The 21,135-nt window shown below is 38.3% G+C and overlaps 1 long non-coding RNA gene across 1 annotated transcript in view; it reads left to right on the top strand.

The window, feature by feature from the left end:
- Positions 1-21,135, top strand: part of LOC131188599 (uncharacterized) — a 44,359-nt gene that overhangs the window by 664 nt on the left and 22,560 nt on the right. Inside the window, exon 2 of the long non-coding RNA XR_009152809.1 lies at positions 3,125-3,417. This is a non-coding gene — a long non-coding RNA (uncharacterized LOC131188599). The remainder of the gene's footprint in view (positions 1-3,124; positions 3,418-21,135) is intronic.

Genomic DNA, 21,135 nt, shown 5'->3' with positions numbered 1-21,135 from the left:
CCAGTTGTCAAGCATCTGAATGCAAAGCACATGACCCTGGGGATGCTGCAATGGTCATAAGTGTGAAAATGGTCATAAGTCACTTTTTTTCAGTCGCCTTGAATGGTCACTAAGTGAACTGTCGTAAGTCGAGGACTACCTGTATGCATGCTGAGCTGACCCTAGTACAGGTAGTGCTCAACTTACAACAGTTCATTGAGTGACCATTCAAGATTACAATGGCACTGAAAAAAAGTGACCTATTGCTGTTTTTCAATGCAAGCATCCCCATGATCATGTGATCAAAATTCAGGTGCTTGGCAACAGATTCATATTCATGACCATTGTGGTGTCCTGGAGTCATGTGATTACCTTTTGCAAACTTCTGACAAGCAAGGTCAATGGGGAATGCAGCTTCACTTAATAACCAAGTTGCAAACTTATCAACTGCAGTCATTCACTTAACAACTGAGTCAAGAAAGGTCATAAAATGGGGCAAAATTCACTTAATAAATGTCTTACATAACAGAAATTTTGGGCTCAATTGTGGTTATTCTGTAGAAAATTACGACATAAAGATATACAGCTGGCCATGGGTCCTGCAGTTGTATGTACAACGTAAGTCCATGCATTTGCTGATGGAGATGGAGTGATTGAATTCCAGATACAGTGAGTGAGTTCACAAAGCATAACAACAGGCAATGAGGTTTGTTTGCTTTTAGCTTGCCTTGTATGAGTACAGCTGTTAATTTCAGCTGTATATTGTATCATGGTTTACAGCTGTCAATGCTGTCTGTGTTTGTACAATACACTAGGCTAAAATATGATTGAGACTCAAATGGGATGAATAAATAGGCTAAAATATGATTGAGACTCAAACTAGGAAAATTAGGTTGTTCAAACCCATGGTTTTGCAAATTAGGTCATGTAGGTTGAGGCAAATAGTGCACTGAACCTTTTGGTTGTCCCTACTTTCTTGAACCCAAGTCTGATTTTCTTGAGTTATTTGTCTTTTGGAATCCTAGGGCGCAAAGAAAAAATATCTGCTGCAAATGCCACATGACATCAGGAAGGGCATCCGGCCAGTAAACACTCCGCTCCATCCAGTCACCCTGATTCTATCCCAAACTAAAGGATTACAGGGTTGTAAAAAGGTGTTTTTGTCTTTTAGATTTAATTTTGTTTACATCTCTTTTTCCATACCAAATGTAATTAAAACTATATCTTATTGAAAAAATATAAAAGTTAGATATTGTCCAGGTCCCATTTATTTGACGGCTACCTGGAAGCAACACTCAGAGCTAGTGATGCACTGCTAGCCTTCCAAATATCTACATGCTTTTAAAACAATACCAAACAATGTTTCAGAGTATTGTGTGCAATTAACAAATAACTGTCCTTTCAATTTTTAAAATGCCATGTTATAGATAGGTGTTATACCCAGGGGTGAGGAACAGGTAGCTCTCCAGATGTTACAAAACTAATCTGCAGCAGCCTTGGCCAACACAATCATTGTTGAGGCTTGGAGCAGTCATGCATCTAAATCTGGAGAGGGAAAAGTTCTTCATACTTAACTGGTAAAAATTTCTCCTGAACAAGCATGGGGATTTTGCCAGCCATGTGAATATTCAGTCTCATATTTCATCTAGATAAATAATCTCCTTTTTCAAATGAACAGTTTGTCAGTATAATCACATCAACAGATGGAAGCAGCTAGCTCTCCTGAAAAACTGATAAAAAAATGTGTAAACTTCAAGCTGCAATTATCCTACACTGATAACAACTTTGGAAGGTTGAACGGGTTAAGAAATTGCATTTATGCACTTTGCTACAAGTCTTAACGTGGATTATTTGATTTTAGTTTATTGTGGTGTATAAACACAATCTTGGTTTGGGGCAAAACGCATGTGTTTTCAAATTGTGTTCTGAGAACTTGATGGGGCTCTTTGACAGATTAACATTTTAACAGAAAGTTCACTCAAAGTTAACTAATTTGCTTTCAATAGAGCTTTCTCTCTTCATTATGGCTTCTAGAAATTCGAGCGTATTAACTGATTGGCTCCACAATCTAAAAAGTTGGAAGACCTCTAGCATGATATGTGGCCCAAGCCAACTGGTTTAATTTAATAAGACCATCTTTAGATAAAGCATGCTTGAGTACAATGCAGAAAGCCAGCCCGCACAATAAAACATTTTGCACTCTACTGATGGTGATGGTATTTTTACTGCTTGGATGACCTAGATGTTCCAGAGCACATCTTCCAGGAACGAGGAATGGAATGGTGCACTTCAGAAAGTTGTTGACAATCTAAAGTCAGATTGCTACATCGATGGATTCCCTGGATTCTTTATATTCTCTCAATTGTTCGTTTTGCCACTGCGTTCTGGAAGTTGGATGTAAAAATAATTTTATAAAATGTTTTTAAAAAGTGTTCACGCAGAATCAGAAGAAAGCAATACCCTCTTCTACCTTATCTGACTTAGAGGTGGCTACGTGAGAAGTAGCAAATTTTTGTCACTTGCACTCCTTTCGTACCACTCATTTAGGATTGTGCTGTGAACAATCCAAAATTTTCCGATTTCCAGTGAGCAGAGTGTGATTATTTGAAAATCCTTCTATCTTAAAACTTTTCAAATTACTAATTCTGTCTTCTGGCATACTGATACAAAGAACACCGAAAGAAAACTTTTCTTCTGATAATGAAGGTAACTTACCACGTTCCACAACAGAAAGTAAAATAAGTTGTGCAACTTAGCAAACCATTTTTTTAACAGTTAAGTAGATGCTTTTGCTTTAAGAGTGTAAGGCAATCTGTCTCTCTCTATTCTTTTTCAATTTGTAAGTTGCCATGGTTAAATAAATCTGTACTGGGGTAACTGATTACCATATGCAGATTTTTCTGCATTGACAGCTTCTTTTTCTCTCCCCTCCACCTTGGGTCGGTCTGATTTTTATTCTACCTTTCTTCTCTCTCTCTCTCTCTCCCCCTCCCTCTCTCTCTTTTCTGCATGACGAAGCCAAAACATCTCCCAAACAAAGATTTCAGGTAATTGCTTCAGGCATAATCGGGGAGCCAGAAGAAAACCCCCTGTTAAAGATCTAAACTGTAGCTAGTGGTTCCTTTTATCCCCTTTTCCAACTCAGCTTTTTAAAGTTCCTCTGGATGATGAATCTAGACAACAGAATCCATAGTGGATTAGCAACGGCCAGCGGTGGAATGGATGTGTTGAACTTTTGTTGCTCTTTGACATTAAAAAAAAACAAAAAACCACCAGCGGGGAGAGCATATTGACAGAAAGGCTGCATTCCGGCTGATATATTCTCTTCAAGACAGCAGATTCAGTGTGTCTGCTAAGGAGCAGTGTGCTGGAGTTGGATTTAGTAGGAAAGAAGGTGTTGGTATTGGTCGGGGTCTTCGTAGAAGGCAGAGATCAGAGGTAAGCTAACTGTTTGGTGGGTGTTCTTGTTGGGTTTGAAAATGTTTTCTTTTTCAATCTTAATGCTACGAGGAAGCGGCATCAAGGATGCCTTAGATATGCTTCATGGATCCCTGTATTTAATTTGCATTAGGAATGCCTGATTTGTAAACAATACTTTGTCAGGGATTCTTCTCAGCTTTTCAAAGAAAACGAAGCAGTCAAGTTAGCAGGGTTTGTGACATCATGTTTAGTGCAAAAATTGGACGCCAAGCCTTACTGCATATGTACCAAAAACCTCCTTTTCTTAAACGGTTGGCTATGCTATACTGTAGATAATGCTGTATTTGGATGTATTATAAAAGGCATGTTTTGACTGTAGTTCAAATATTAGAAATTGTGTTTAAAACCACAGTGTTTTTTTTTAAAACTATGACTTTAGAATAGAAGCTCCAAATGCTGGATAATTAAAAACAGTATTTAGCCTGGCTGTTTTGCAGCCAACGAATAAGGTAATAAATTTTATTGCACTAATCAGACTCAAGATGTTCTCTGTGTTAATTGGGTTAAAAATTGCAGTACTTATTAGAAATTCTAATTTCACAATGCAGCACTGACAATAAGCCCAGCCAGTGAATTATTCACATCTTTAATTTGCTCGCTTAATGACAGTGTGCTGTAATCAGAGTGCAGAGAAAGCTTCCTATGCATTATGTATGATGCTCAGGACTTTAATGCAGGACATTATGAAGCTCTCAGTGGTTCAGTAATTAGTTTTCCACAAGGCAGGACTTGGATATTCACAGATAAAAGTTATAATATTGAAAAATAGTAGTGATGGATAAAACAAACTAACAAAAGCAAAGGGAAAAAATAATGATTTTTTTTGTAGACATGATTTTTTTTGGTAGGTTTAAATCTTACAAAATCTGAAGCAAAAAGAATGGAATAGACCTGTCCTCACCCCTTCTAGGACAACAGTAAATCAGAAAGTTGCCTCTGACTTACTTTCCTCTTTTTGATTATGAAGTAGATGGTAGCACCTGTTTTGTGAATTGTATGGGGAGGCTTGCAATGGGCCAGTAGTAATTTTTGCAAAGCTTTGCAATCAGTTTTAAAGAAAAATAGAGCTGTGTCTGAAATTCAAGTTGAAATTTAACGTAAGTGAGGAAGAAACCCCTAAGCCAATCAGACTTGGTCTCTATTGGTCAGTTGCAACAGTCATGTCATTTTACTGCCATCTTCACCTCATAGGCCTCCCTTATGGTAAATGGAAAACTATCCCTATAATAACGACAGGCCTAGAATTTTTCCACTGCATTTCAGGAAACTGTAATACACTTCTGCTATTGCTTGAGAGTTGTCCTGGATGGGCAGCAGGAAACTGGAATCGGGAGGACCTTTGCCTAGTTCAGGCTGATATACTGTTTTTAGGCTTACTTTTGCGGTTTGTTGATCTCACATCAGTTTATGGCTTTATCATTACATGTTGAGACTACTGTAATATAGCATATTAACTACATGTATGCTATATATATACTGTATAGTACGTATATAGCATATAGGAAGTCTATGTAGAAATAAAATGCAGTGGCCTGTTTGTTCAGTCACACTAAAGTGTTAGGAGTATAAAGTGAATGTTATAGGCCTGCACTGGATGTCAGTAAGTGTGCATAGCTGTTTTTGATCTATAAATGAATATATCCTGAATGTCTTGGTGACTAAGTATTAGCAGGACTTCTTTCCAGGATTAATCCCATACAGTTGTCTCAATACTGTTAGCAATTTTAAATTAGGATCCCAATTCTATGGAACAACCACCTTTTGGCAAATTAGGTTAGTCCCATCTAGCACATTGTCTGAACAAGACCATCATATTTAAGCTGTAACATGGTTTACTCCGGCTTACGTACAGTATTATCAGAATGAAACAATTGTGATTATTTATTTAACTTCTATCCTGCCTTTATTTTTATTTTTTTTACAAATAACTCAAGGCAGAGAACTTATCCAATATACCTCCCTCTTCTTATTTTCCCCACAGCAGCAACCTGTGAGGTAGGTTGAACTGAAAGCGCAAGACTTTCATGGCTAAGATGGGACTTGAACTCACAGTTCTCCTGCTTTCTAGTCTGGGGCCTTAACCGCTAGACCAAACTGGCTCTTTCAAGGCTTAATGCGTAATATAAATTGAGCCATTTCTGGGGTCCCACAGTTCACAAGTCAGCAGTCTTTGGTTATACTGGTAGTCCTTGATTTAGGACCACACAGGAAGAGAATTTCCATTGCTAAGCATAAAGCTTGACATCACATAACCACATGATTAACAATGGCAGTCCCACCATTTCCCATTGCTGTTGGTAAGCAAATTCTTTAGTGAAGCTTTAGGTGAGGACCCACCCCAATCCAAGCCATTATGGGCTTGATTCTTCCCATCCCTGAGCCTTGGTTTTTCCAAGGTAAGGAACTGTCTCCCCTTCAAATTCCCTCAACTGTCTTATTTTCCTTCATCTCTTCCCTTTTGGCTGCCCTACACCCTGCCTTGTAGGGCACAAAGCAATCCCAAAACCATAAGCTGCTTGTTACACTGTGGCTCAGGTTTTTTTTTAGCGTGCTATGGCAGCAAGAAGCCCTGAACTGCGGTGCACTATGAAGCTGCAGCTCTCCATGGAAGTTACTGCTGCCCCAGGTTGGCCCAGCACAAGGGTGAAATCCAGCAGGTTCTGACAGGTTCTGGAGAACGGGTAGCAGAAATTTTGAATAGTTCAGAGAAGCGGCAAATACCACCTCTGGCTGGTCCCAGAGTGGGGTGGGAATGGAGATTTTGCAATATCCTTTCCAGTGGTGTAATGTAAAATTTATTACTACTGGTTCTGTGGGCGTCGGTTGGTGGGTAATGTGACTGGGTGGGCGTGGCCAACTTTTTTTTTACTTTTAAAAGCATTTTTTTCTACAATCTCTTCAGCCAAAGTGGTTGTTAAAAATGCTTTTAAAAGGCTCTGACGATCCCACCTGAGTTGCCTGATTGTCAGAGGCTTTTCTTTTCTTTTAAAAGCATTTTTTTTTGCCCAGCGATCAGCTGGGATCACCAGAGCCTTTTAAAAGCATTTTTTCTACAACCTTTTTGGCTGAAAAGATTGTAGAAAAAATATTTTTAAAAGGCTCTGGCGATCCCAGCTGAGCCGCACAATCATCAGGTTTTTTTCTTTTTACTTTTAAAAGCATTTTTTCAGCTGAAGAAAAAATGCTTTTAAAAGTTAAAAAAAACCTCTGATGGTCAGCTGGGCGGAGACGGCAGGGATTTTTGCTACCAGTTCTCCAAACGCCCTGCCACCATCGCTACCGGATTGGGCGAACTGGTCCGAACCGGGAGCATTTCACCCTGATCCTTCCCCTGGAGTGGGGAGGGAATGGAGATTTTGCAGTATCCTTCCCCTGCCACACCCACCAAGCCACACCACAGAACCGGTAGTTAACATTTTTTTAATCCCTTCATTCACTTTAATTTTGACCTGTAAATTGAGGACTACCTCTGTTGTTCAACTTATCCTCCATCTGTCCCCCACCCCATTCCAGGAAAAGCAGATTTGAATCACAGAATTTTGGCTAACAGAATACAATATCGAAGACCTGCTTAATGTTACTTATTCTGCAGTTCCTATCAAGCTGCTATTGCTTCTGACATAACATTCATCCTGTGCTGCTACAATTTTGGGTACAAAGGAGAGAACAGTAACCAAATTATGTGTACCACAAAGGAAAAAAAATGGCTCCCCGCCCAGCCAAACTTTAAGCAAAATCGTTGCCTGGAACCAGCTTGTGCCTTCATTTCTCATTCATTGTCATCTGAAGCTTTATCTGACTGGTTCTATATTACAATTGCCCTCAAATTGATTTGAAGGGCTGTGCAGATGTGTATGTGTGTACACATGTGCATACACAGAGAGAGAGAGAGACACTTTTACCCTATTACACATTTGAATCAGATCTGTGTTGATTTGTTAATTAGTGCTTACCTCTAATTTCAAAAGATTTCTGTGCTTTAAACTTGTGTTGCATTTGAGTGAATTAAATCTCGTTAGATGTAGGAATATCACATTTTAGAGCTAATCTTTCTAATCATTTATTGGTTTAAGAAAATAAAACACTGAATACAGATATAACTATTAAAAGTTTTAGAATGCAAGGCAAGGATTTATCTAAGAATACTTGTTTCTAGAGCTGGATTGCACTAGTTATATTTTAATTTCAGTAATAGCTTTGCTTTATATGGGTAGAAATCCTTGGCTTTTAAAAAAATAATATGTGTATCTTTGTTCTCTTGAGATGTTATTGCTTCTCATGATGGCTTTTTTATCATTTTCTTTTCTAAAGAATGGGTTTGCCCTTGGGGACTGCTTTTAGAAAGCCCTGGGAAATTGCTAGCGTTTCTTTCTATTGCTATTAATTTGAAAGAAATATTCCTTCTTTATGAAACATTTCAGTAATGCATATCCAGAAGTGAGATCCTGTGATACCATATTATTAGTTCATCCTGACTGTAGTGAAAATAGTAGTGAAGTTGTGTATTTGGATTTCTGTCCCTGTTATGGAGGAATAAAAGATCATACAGTATACGCCTGTAAATATGTGGAGTTTGCATGTTAAATGCATGTTGCATGTTCATAAGAAAGCAAAGTCATAACACCTCTGTACTGTTCCCAAGAAAAATGCATGAGCCTATTTATGAAGTGACCAATACATCAGCTTAACTCCAAGGAATTTCCCTGTTGGATGAGATGCCAGCAGTGGTAGTTTTCCAATTTGAGTATTCTCCCTTTCAAAATAAAGCATGTGCTAACTTTTCTACAGTTTAGATACATTCCAGAACAGTTCTTATTGAGCTAAATCTTCACAAACCCATTGTGCTGACAGATCAATTATGACCACTATTCTAGGGTATGTTTCATTATATGTGGTATTTATACAGTATGTAGTGAAATGTGTCATTACAGGTAGTCCTTGACTTACAATAATTCGCTTAGTGACCGTTTGAAGTTACAATGGCACTGAAAAAAGTGACTTATGACCATTTTTCACACTAATGACCATTACAGCATCCCCCATGGTCATGTGATTTATATTCGGATGCTTGGTAACTGGTTCATATTTATGACGCTTGCAGTGTCCCGGGGTCATGTGATCACCTTTTGTGACTTTCTGACAAGCAAAGTCAATGGGGAAGCCAGATTCACTTAACAACTTTGTTACTAACTTAACAACTGCAGTGATTCACTTAACAACTGTGGCAAGAAAAGTCGTAAAATGGGGGAAAACTCACTTAACAAATTTCCCAATTAGCAACATAAATTTTGGGCTCGATTGTGGCTGTAAGTTAAGGACTACCTCAGTGGTGAAATCCAAATTTTTTGGATTTTGGTTCTGTGGGCATGGCTTGGTGGGTGTAGTGTGGCTTGGTGGGCATGGCAGGGGAAGGAACTGCAAAATCTCCATTCCTCCCCACTCTGGGGCCAGCCAGAGGTGGTATTTGCCGGTTCTCTAAACTACTCAAAATTTCCGCTACCTGTTCTCCAGAACCTGTCAGAACCTGCTGGATTTCATCCCTGGACTACCTGTATTTCTGTACTATGTCTACAAATGTATTACCTGGTAAGGCAGTACAGGAATCTTTTAAATAAATAAAAAGAAGTGAATAAAATGCAGCTGTACCATTGGTGTATATATTGTGTATAGACCTGACTGGATTGGATTGGATTTGTATAGCTACCTATCTCACACAAATGACTCTGGATGGTACACAAGAATTAATACCACAAAAAACCCACAACATACAATCCCTAGCATCCAAGGATAAATAATAATCCAGTTCACCTCCTTGCACCCACCACACCATAGGAGACAACATCTAACCTCATGACTCAAATGCCTGGGGAATCAGCCAAAAGGCTCACAGAGTTGGGGGCCATCCAAATAGATAGGATCTAAATCTGGGGGCAGGGAGGTGTCTCTTGTTTCATAGGGTAGATGCTGCCACTGGGAAACCATGACTCCAGAGCTCATGAAGATAGCATGTTTTGATAGAAGAAGCCCAGAGTTTTCCCACTGGACCAGATCTTGGGGGAGGGGGAAAGTTCCTGCCTTTTATAGTTTACTATATAAAACAATAATTTCTGAATGCACTGAGTATGGGGTAGGATGGGCTGAGAGAGAATTATTGGCCCAAAATCACCCAGCATATCTTAGGCATGAAAGTCTAATAATATAACAATGTCCTACCTGTCAATGACTACTTCAGATTCAACCTCAACAATACACGAACACATAATAGATACAAACTTAACGCGATTGCAGAAAATATGACTTCAGCAACAGAGTGGTCAATGCCTGGAATGCACAACTTGACTCTGTGGTGACAAAAAAAACCAAATTTTAACCTAAGACTGGCTACTGTTGACCTCACCCCATTCCTAGGAGATCTGTAAGGAGCGTGCATAAGAGCACCAGCGTGCCTATCATCCCTGTCCTAATGTTCCCTTTAAGTGTATTCATTTTATGTATTCAATTCATGCTTATACTTACGTATATTATCCAATACGTACTTGACAAATAAATAAAAAATAAATGACTGGAAGAGGAGGAAGGAGTATTAGATATATTCGCCACCTTGAGTTATTTACAAAAAGAATGAAGTTGGGATAAAAATAAATAAACCAATGGTCTTCAAATTTGAGATACCTGAGGAACCCTTCTCAATTGAAAAATTGGTATCCTTAATAAATATTTGAAGAAAACGTTACAATTAATGTTGCAATAATTTCATACAGTATAAACAGAAACTGTAGTTGAATCCCAACGTGATTTCCTGGAATGCAGTTTGAATACCACAGTGCTAAACGATGGCTTGTTTCACTGTGTTTCATTGAATAAAGTACAATTCCCATGGTTTACCTACGGTAACTTACAAAATCGTATCAATCATGGTGCCAAACTGCAATGATTAGAATTATACAACACCCTAAATTTTAGATGTGCAAACCACACTGTAGCTTAGTGCAAAGTGAAAAGCTCTTTTACTTAAAAGTATAAATGTTTTATTTTACAAGAAGTTAAATCAATGTAATTAATTATTTAAAAAATACTGATAAGCTGCATTGTAAATACACTTGATTTAAAGGTTAAGGCGCAAGACTAGAAACCAGGAGACTGAGAAATCTAGTCCTGCCTTAGGTATGAAAGCCATCTTGGTAACCTTGACCCAGTCACTCACTCTCAGCCTAACCACCTCAGAGGGTCGTTGTGGGAAAAATAGGAAGAGGAAACAATATTGTGTATGTTTGTCTTATGTGTAAAAGAATGAAGGTGGGATAATCTAATAACGAATAAAATAAATGTATCATTTATCTGTATTTTCTTAGATCTTTAATGCTTTAATTTCTGTTATTTATTTATTTATTTTGTCACACAGTATATATAAGCATAAGCATGAAATAATTATACAATTTATAAACATATATATAAGTATGAGTATGTAATAATTATACTAATTGGATATAAGGAAAGGAAACAATAGGACAGGAACGGTATGCACTCTTGTACTCTTATGCATGCCCCTTACAGACCTCTTAGAAATGGGGTGAGGTCAATGGTAGTTAGTTTTTGGTTGAAGCTTTGGGGATTTTGGGAAGAGACCACAGAGTCAGGTAGTGTATTCTAAGCATTAACAACTCTGTTACTGAAGTCATATTTTCTGCAATCAAGATTGGAGCGGTTAACATTAAGCTTAAATCTATTGTGTGCTCGTGTATTGTTGCAATTGAAGCTGAAGTAATCTTCGACAGGAAGGACATTGTAATAGATGATTCTATGAGTTAAACTCAGATCATGTCAAAGGCGGCGTAGGTCTAAATTTTCTAAACCCAGGATTTCAAGTCTGGTGGCATAAGGTATTTTGTTGTATTCAGAGGAGTGGAGAACTCTTCTTGTAAAATATTTCTGGACATGTTCAATTGTATTGATGTCAGAAATGTGGTACGGGTTCCAAACAGTCGAGCTGTATTCAAGAATTGGTCTAGCAAATGTTTTATATGCTTTGGTTAGTAGTGTAGAGTTTTTAGAGAAGAAGCTGTGCAAGATTAGGTTTACAACTTTTAAGGCCTTTTTTGCGATGTAGTTACAGTGGGCTTTGGCACTTAGATCATTTGATATGAAAACTCCAAGATCTTTAACAGGGTGGGGGTCGTCAGTAAGGTAATGTCCGTCAAGCTTGTACTTAGTGTTTAAGTTCTTTTTTCCAATATGTAAGACTGAGCATTTGTTGGTTGAGATTTGGAGGTGTTTTTTTATTTATTTCTTTTTGTCACAACAGTATACACAAACAATTGTCATAGATAAAACAACATATTTTGAAGAAAATATATACATATATGTAAAAAAATATGCATCAACTATATCAATTTGATATGATGAAGGGAACAATAGGACAGGAACGGTAGGCACTTTTGTGCTCTTATGCACGCCCCTTATAGCCCTCTTAGGAATGGGGTGAGGTCAATATTAGACAGTTTTTGGTTGAAGATTTTGGTATTTTGAGTAGAGACTATGGAGTCAGGTAATGAGTTCCAAGCATTAACAACTCTGTTACAGAAGTCATATTTTCTGCAATCAAGTTTGAAGCGGTTGACATTTAGCTTGAATCTATTTTTTGCTCTTGTAATATTGCGATTGAAGCTGAAGTAGTCTTTTACAGGAAGGACATTGCAATAGATGATTTTGTGTGTTAAACACAGGTCATGTCGAAATCGACGGAGTTGTAAGTTTTCTAATCCTAGGATTTCAAGTCTGTTGGTATAAGGTATTTTGTTGTTTTTGGAGGAGTGAAGAACTCTTCTAGTGAAATATTTCTGGACTCTTTCTATTGTATTTATGTCAGAGATGTGGTATGGGTTCCAGACGGATGAACTGTATTCAAGAATAGGTCTGGCAAATGTTTTGTATGCTCTAGTTAGTAGTGTAGAGTTTTTAGAAAAGAAGCTGCGTAAAATTAGGTTTACAACTCTTAGGGCTTTTTTCGCTATGTAGTTGCAGTGGGCTTTGGCATTAAGGTCATTTGATATGAGAACTCCAAGATCTTTGGCAGGGTGGGGGTTGCCAAGTTTTTGACCATTCAGAAAAAAAGTCAAGGTCTTTTTGGAGGATAGCTGTATTGTTGGTGGTGTTAAATAATTTAACATAGTCAGCAAAGAGAACACAATTACTTGTAATATGGTCACAGAGATCATTAATGTATAATATGAAGAGTGTTGGTCCAAGAATGCTGCCTTGGAGAACTCCACTTTTAATAGGAACAGGATCTGATAGAGCATTGCCAATTTTGACCACTTGTTGTCTGTTTGATAGAAAAGCTGTTATCCAATTGTGGAGGGGTCCTGAGATGCCATAGGATTTTAGTTTTAGGAGAAGTTTATCATGTACTACTGAGTCAAAAGCTTTACAGAAGTCTATGTAGATTACATCTATTGCTTTGCCCTGATCAAGATTTGTAGTCCATATGTTTTTGCAGTGAAGAAGTTGTAAATTACATGATAATTTTTTTCTGAAACCAAATTGTTTATTAGGTTGTTTGTTTCTAGATGGAGGGTAATGGATTGGTTGATGATAGATTCCATTACTTTGCAGGTGACACAGCAAAGAGAGATAGGTCTGTAATTTTCAACTAGGCTGGGGTCTCCTTTTTTGAAGACAGGGATGACTGTGGCAAGTGACCAAAGTTTGGGAAGGGAACTGGTTGTGAAAGCTTTTTCAAAAATTATGCTTAGGGGTTCTGCTATATTAGTGGAAATCTTTTTCAAGAAGTATGCACATAGTCCATCAGGTCCAATAGATAGGGATGGTTTCAGTTTGCAAAGAGTTTTTTCAACATTATCTTCTGTGAAATTTATATGTGTTAGGTCGTTGTACTCATTGTTGGTATGATTGGGGAATGTCGGGTATAAGTCATTACTGTTAACAAAGACTGTGCCAAAGAATGTGTTGAAGAGGTTTGCTTTAACTGTTTCGTCATTATATTCTTTGTCGTTAGAATCTTTTAGTGGTGGGATGGATCTCGGGTCGTTAAGTTTACCTTACAGACAGCAAAAACCTTAATTGTAGTTTAGATTCCTAAAGGCCACAAAGTTCATTTGAAATTCACAAAACCTGATGACTCAAAATTCAAATTTAAACTACTGGCATATGCAACCTAATCCTAATGATATCTGAAATCCTTTTGACTACATCTTGATGACATCCAATTTTTCAGGCTGTTCAGTATAGTCAAAGCATTTAAAACAGACTAAATTATTTTTTAAATAGTGTACTGGTTCTTTGCGTTATTGAAATTTGCTACATAGGGAACACTACTAAGAGAGCACAGCTGCTTGATGATGCAGAACAGGAAAAAAAATGGTAAGAAAATATTTGATTGTGATGATTGTAAAAAGCTCACTTTGGCGAGCAAAGAATATTTGGAAGAGAGGCATGTTGCTAATAAAAAGAGAGTTTAGATAACTTTAGTTAAACTGTTTTGATGAATAAATATGGTAGGTTTCATTGCAATTTTCAAAGGTTCTTATAAGTGAATATTTGTGTTAGAATTCTCCAATCCATTTTTTAGTCAAAAAGCAACTTTTTCCCTGGAAAGATTGGAAATGTCTTCTAGCTTTTTGAGAGCATCAGCTTTCTTGAGAAAGCCATCATATTCAATGATATTGTCAACCATTTCTCTGTCCCATTGAAGTGAAGTGGGGCAAAGGAATGAAATGAGAAGAGGGGAGGGGTGCCCTGCCCTCGTTGGATTCATCCCTGTGTGATAGTTGACTTGTCTGAGAGTTCACATGATAGGATGCCAGACAGTTTTTAGTTATGGCATATTGTCACTTACAAACTTCAACCATCTTGTAAATGCAGCATATGGTACTGGATATGGAGTTCTATACCCATCTGTGTTTCCATAAAGGAAAGCTGTCATACATAAATGGTCTATTGCAGTCTGAAACAGCTGAAACTTTTTGAAAAATTATGATCCAATTTGCCAATGAATGACTGGTCTTTTCTTCTTGTCATAGGAAACAATCTTCTTTTCTTATTGTTGCTGGTCCTCTCCTCTGCAGAAAGAGTCTGGCTTCACCAATAGAAATATTCTAAGACTCTAATATAAGTTGGGGAATCCCTTCAATGATAATCATAAGCCAAGAGTGAAATATAGTTTCAAACAGGTGTGTTTAACCCACAGTCCAAGGGCCACATGCAGCCTGGCACACAGCTGGTAATGTGGTCGCTCAAAATCATAACCATTGTTATGTGATTTATATACATTAACTATATTATATATTTTATGTGCAGCCCAAGACAATTCCTCTTCACTCAGTTTGGCCCAGGCAAGCCAAAAGCTTGGACTTTCATGGTTAAAGAGTTTAGCTTGTTGAGCATCAAGAATCCAAATTTGAATATAGAAGTTGCCCTATGGTAGTGAAACAATGAATTGGAATATGGAGTCAGGAATATGGAGTATGGAACATTTATTTTATTTACTTATTTAGTTTGTTAAACATGTACAAGATAACAGATATAAACATAAATATAAACACAGTAGATGGGTACGAATAAATGGAGACAGTAGGACAGGGATGGTAGGCATGCTGGTACGCTTATGCACACCCCTTAGGAATGGGGTGAGGTCAACAGTAGGCAGTCTTAAGGCTAAAGTTATGGGGGTTAGGGGGGTGTAACAACAGAGTCAGGTAGTGCATTCCAGGCATTGACCACTCTGTTACTGAAGTATTTTCTGCAATTGAGTTTGGAGTGGTTTACCTTGAGTTTGTATCTATTGTGTGCTCGTGTATTGTTGCAGTTGAAGCTGAAGTAGTCATTCAACTATAATTAACATATATATAAAACTATAATCAACATGGCTGATTGGGGGAATTCTGGGAGTTGAAATCCACAGGTCTTAAAAGTTGCCAAGGTTGGATATCCTGCTATACTGTATCGTATTATCAGTATGGTATATAGTACAGGTAGTCCTCAACTACCGTCCCTGTCCTAATATTCCTTTTTACTTACTCTTTTCATGTATCCAAATTATGTTTATACTTTTACCTGTTATCTTATATATGATTGACAAAATAAATAAATAAAATAAAATAAAAATAAACTTAAAATCATTTGTTTACCATGTAACAGTTCAGAGTTACAACAGCACTTGAAAAAGTGACCTACAACTGGTCCTTGCATTTACAACTGTTGCAGCATCCCTAAAGTTATGTGATCAAAATTTGGGCAGTTGGCAATCGGCATATATTTATGACATTGCAACATCCTGGGGTCACCTTATCGCCATTTGCAATCTGTTCAGCCAGCTAAGCAAAGTCAATGGGGGGAGCCAGATTTGCTTAACAACAACATGATTCACTTACCAACTGTAGTGATTCACTTAAACAACCATGGTAAAAAGAGGTTGTAAAATTAGGCATGACCCACTTAACAACCATTTTGCTTAGCAGTGGAAAATCTGGTCCTAATTATGGTCGTAAATCAAGGACTATCATATAGTATTAGTAGTATAGTTTATGATATAAATATTATTTATATCAATTTAATATATATTCAAAGGATTTTTAAACAATTCAAGAACCTGAAGCTCTTTTTTTTATTTAAAAAGATTTTTATGAGTCTGAAGTTTCTATAGCATACTTTTGTTTATCCACAGGAAAAGGAAAACAGGCAGGCAGTGAGTGTTTCTAAACGCTTAATACAGGTAGTTCTTGATTTACAACACTTCGTTTAGTGACCCTTCAAAGTTACAACAGCACTGAAAAAACTTATTACCATTGCTGCATCCCTGTGGTCACATGATCAAAATTTAGATGTTCAGCAACTGGTTCATGTTTATGATGGTTGCATTATCCCAGGATCCTGTGATTCCCCTTTGAAAACTTCTGACAAGCAAAGACAATGGGGAAGCCAGATTCACTTAACAACTGTGCGCCTGCTTTAACAACGGCAGTATTTCACAAATGTGTTTAACAAATGTGGCAAGAAAATATCAGACTGTGCAGTAGAAGTCAAATCCAGAAAGCACAACCAGGTAAACTGATTCAGCAGGATTCATAAACTTCTTTATATACATAATAACACATGAAGATAAATGTACAATACCAATATAGATTCTTCTTCAACGTAGTAGCTATTACAAGCAGAACACAAGGCAGGAGAGAAGAGTTAGTTTCATTTCAGCAGAGCAGACAGGTCCAGGCTTGTTTCATTTCATTTCAGAGCTGAGCATAGAGCTTAATACAAAAAGAGCCTCCTACACAGGGCAGTTAAGCTTCTGCACAGACTCAGTTGCCTAAGCCACACCCAGATTTCAGACTTAAGTTTCTGTTTCCAAATAAGCCTCATTGGCTGATCTATTTCAGTCCATGAATATGTCAAGGTTCCAGAAAAACCTCTTCTGCATAAAAAAAACTCAGAAGCCATTGTCTTTCAGAGTTCTTTACTAGCATGAGGAAACTGGCACACGATGAGTGAAATTCCAAAACTGAACTTCCAGATTCTTTTCCCAGAGTCCCACCCCCCTGACCCCTTTGATGGTCACATGGTCCCACGTTCTCCCAGTTCATTCGAATATCTTCTCGCCACTCTTCCTGCAGATGTGAACACCATCCAACCTTGACCGCTTGAAGAATGTTACCATACCCCTCAACCCCCCTTCTTCCCCTCAGGGGAAAAATGTGGCAGCGTCTGGAACCCTAAAGTCTAGTATGGTTTCCAGGCCTGACAGGCGTCCCCCCTTGGAAAAGAAGCTATATCCTAGGAAAGAAAACAAAGAGTTAATAAAGAAGAGTGTCAGTGGTCCACACTTCCCTTCTACTCCCCTCTCCAAGAGGTTTTTTAGGTTTGTCGGGGAAAGTGTTGTGAAATTGTTTAATCAAATTGTCCGCATTTACTTTCCAACTTTTGACCCAAGTAGATTCAGATAATGGATATACCTTCCAGTGGACTAAATATTGTAATTGACCTCTGTATAGTCTAGAGTCAAGGATTTTCTTGATTTCATAGTGGGTTTCACCTTGGATTATCAAGGGTGGTGGGGGAGCGGCAGGTTGAGGTCTCGGACCAGACTGTCTAGCAGGTTTTAATAAGCTGGTATGGAATACTGGGTGTATTTTCCCCAACATTCGAGGGAGTTTGAGTTGGACGGTAACGGGATTAATAATTTTTACAATGGGGAAAGGACCCAAAAATTTTGGACCGAATTTTCTGCTGGGTATTCTCAACCTCAGATACTTAGTAGATAAAAAGACTTTATCTCCAATACGAAATAATGTCAAGGTTCCAGAAAAACCTCTTCTGCATAAAAAAAATTCAGAAGCCATTGTCTTTCAGAGTTCTTTACTAGCATGAGGAAACTGGCACATGATGAGTGAAATTCCAAAACTGAACTTCCGGATTCTTTTCCCAGTTATACAAACCCCAAGAGTCCCACCCCCCTAACCCCTTTGATGGTCATATGGTCCCACCTTCTCCCAGTTCATTCGAATATCTTCTCGCCACTCTTCCTGCAGATGTGAACACCATCCGACCTTGACCACTTGAAGAATGTTACCATACCCTTCAACCCCCCTTCCTCCCTCAGGGGAAAAATGTGGCAGCGTCTGGAACCCTAAAGTCTAGTATGGTTTCCAGGCCTGACAGAATATTTATACCCTTGACAGAAAAGTTGTAAGATGGGGCAAAACTCGCTTAACAAATTTATCATTTAGCAACATATAATTTGGGCTCAATTGTGGTTATAAGTTGAGGACTACCTGTAATAGCTTCACTTTAAATCAGGGGTGTCCAAACTTGGTCCCTTTAAGACTTTTGGACTTCAACTCCCAGAGTCCCTCAGCCAGCAAAGCTGGCTGAGGAACTCTGGGAGTTGAAGTCCAAAAGTCTTAAAGGGACCAAGCTTGGACACCCCTGATTTAAATTGTCTGAACGGGAAGGAGAGGGATGTCAGTTTAGAGGAGTCAGCAGTGCTGGCAACTGCCTAAAAGCCTTTCCCATATAATAAGTAAGGGAAATGTTTCAGATTCCACACACCCCCCCCCTTAGACTGGCCCACTTTCAAATTCAAATTTTATTTTGCCATCTTTTCCCTACCTGCTTCCACACTATTCCCTCTGCTATCCAATTTGCAGAGACTTATGCTGATGGACAGACAGGTGGTTCTCCATTAACAATCATTCATTCAGCAACCGAGCTTACAATAGTGCTGAGTGGGTGGAAAGGAATGACAATTCCTTGAAGTTTGTTTATTTCAACTGACAATAGAAAACCTGCTCACAATCCAAGTGCTCAACAACTGGCCCACATTTCTAATCTTTGCAGGCAGCAGCGCTCCATGAGCAACTGATCACAATTTCCAACCTTCTCTGACAGCTTCCCACAAGCAAAGTCAATGGAAAAGCAGGCAGGAAGTCAGATTCTGTGGTCAGCTGAGACTCATGCTTGACAACAATAGCTGGGGTCCTCCAGGATTGCCATCGGTAAGTGGCAAGATCACGTGATGTTGCACTTTATGAACATGTTGCTTAGTGATAGAAATTCTGGTCCTAAATATTGTTGTTAAGCAAGGATTACCTGTAATTTTTTTCCCCATTGATTCCTGTTCTTCTGGTCTCAGTTGTTAGAAGTATAGGCAGTCCTCAAAATATGACCATTCATTTAATGACTGTTCAAAGTTACGATAGTGCTGAAAACGACAACTTATGACTGGTTGTCGCACTAACGACTATCACAGTGTCCCCTGTGATCAGGTTTTTTTTGTTTTTGTTTTTTTTACATTTATACCCCGCCCTTCTCCGAAGACTCAGGGTGGCTTACAATGTATAAGGCAATAGTCTCATTCTATTTGTATATTTTTTACAAAGTCAACTTATTGCCCCCCCAACAATCTGGGTCCTCATTTTACCTACCTTATAAAGGGTGGAAGGCTGAGTCAACCTTGGGCCGGGCTCGAACCTGCAGTAATTGCAGGCTTTGTGTTCTAATAACAGGCTTCTCTATTGCCTGAGCTATCCCGGCCCCAAGTTTGGATGCCTGGCAACTAGCATGCATTTACAATGTGGGCAGCATCCTAGGGTCATGATCACCATTTGTGGCCTTCCCAGCTACTTCCAACAAGCAAAGTCAATAAGGGAAGCTGGATGCATTTAACAATGGTTAAATATGGTGAGTCGCATAATGAGTGTACAAAAAAGGTTGTAAAATTGGGCATGATCCACTTAACAGTGAGCACTTAGCGACAGAAGTTCCAGTTCTAATTGTAGTCACAAGTCCATCAGAGGTAGGTTTCAGCAGGTTCTGACCAATTCTGGAGAACCAGTAGCGGATGTTTTGAATAGTTCAGAGAACCGATAAATACCACCTCTGATTGGCCCTGCCCCCATCTATTCTCTGCATCCCAAATCCCAGCTGATTTTGGAGGAAATGGCAATTTTGCATTTCCTTCCCATTTGTTCCCAATCAGCTGGGACTCAGGACCTTCTCCTGGAGTGGGGTGGGAATGGAAATTTTCCAGTATCCTTCCCCTGCCAGGCCCACCAAGCCACACCCACAGTAGTAAAAATTTTTGAAACCCACCACTGAAGTCCATATGTTAAGGAATGTATTAGAGAAAGGTTAAATATCCGTCCATTGAGATGTTGTAATAGTAGCTTTCTACACTAGGTAGGGAATTGGACAAAGTGAACTCCAAGATTTATTTATGTATATTTATGTATTAAATTTATATGCTGCCCATTTCACTTTGAAAAGCAACCCCGGGCAGATTTGCTTGATCTGTTTCAATTCTTACATTTTATGATTCTCTTGTAGTTGTAAGAAATGTAATGAATGGAGTTCATCTATTCTTGAACTAGTTATATTTTCTTTATCTCCTGCTTTCATTTTTCTAAATAAAGATCCTGGTATTATTTTGAATGATTGTGTTGTCTCGCCAGCAAAGATAGCTAGTTTTCTTTACACTTTGATCACAGATGGAACACTTGGTTACATCACTGTAGCTTGAAGCCATTAGGTAGTCCTTGTATTTTTATTCTGTGATCAATGAGATGCTGTAATAAAATAATCAGACTAATATATCTGAAGAGCCAACAAAAATTTGGATAATGCCTCTGAATATATAATGATCTAAGAGGCTTTTAGATAAGATAATGTCTAGACTGGAGCTCTAAGAGTACTTTCTGTTATGGATGGATGCCAGTGATCTTTTAATAGGGCGGAAAGGTTATAGGAAAAGCAAATATCTTTTACTTGTGGCTGGATAAATGTGACTTTTGTCTTTGAGGTTTTATATTTTCCTAGATGTAAACATGAGAAAGGAGGGTTTGCTCAATCAGAATAAGATGAATCAAGGCTGATTTTAACGGAAGATATGCACTTTCAGCTTTTTATTGAAAATACATTATTTGTGCTCTTGAGTTAAAAAGATACATACTTTGATCAGCATTTTTAATAAAAGGCAGAGAAATAGTGGCTGACTTGGAAAGTTACACTGAGTCTGATAAATAAACTACAATGACTGGGTTTATCCAGTAATGGTTTATATCCGACATTCCCCAATCGTACCAACAATGAGTACAACGACCTAACACATATAGATTTTACAGAAGATAATGTTGAAAAAGCTCTCCGCAAATTAAAACCATCGCTATC

This window comes from Ahaetulla prasina, chromosome 1 (assembly GCF_028640845.1).
Source record: "Ahaetulla prasina isolate Xishuangbanna chromosome 1, ASM2864084v1, whole genome shotgun sequence".
Lineage (NCBI taxonomy): Eukaryota > Metazoa > Chordata > Lepidosauria > Squamata > Colubridae > Ahaetulla > Ahaetulla prasina.
The sequence above is the reverse complement of the archived record's forward strand: the minus strand, read 5'-3'. Positions and strand labels throughout refer to the sequence as shown.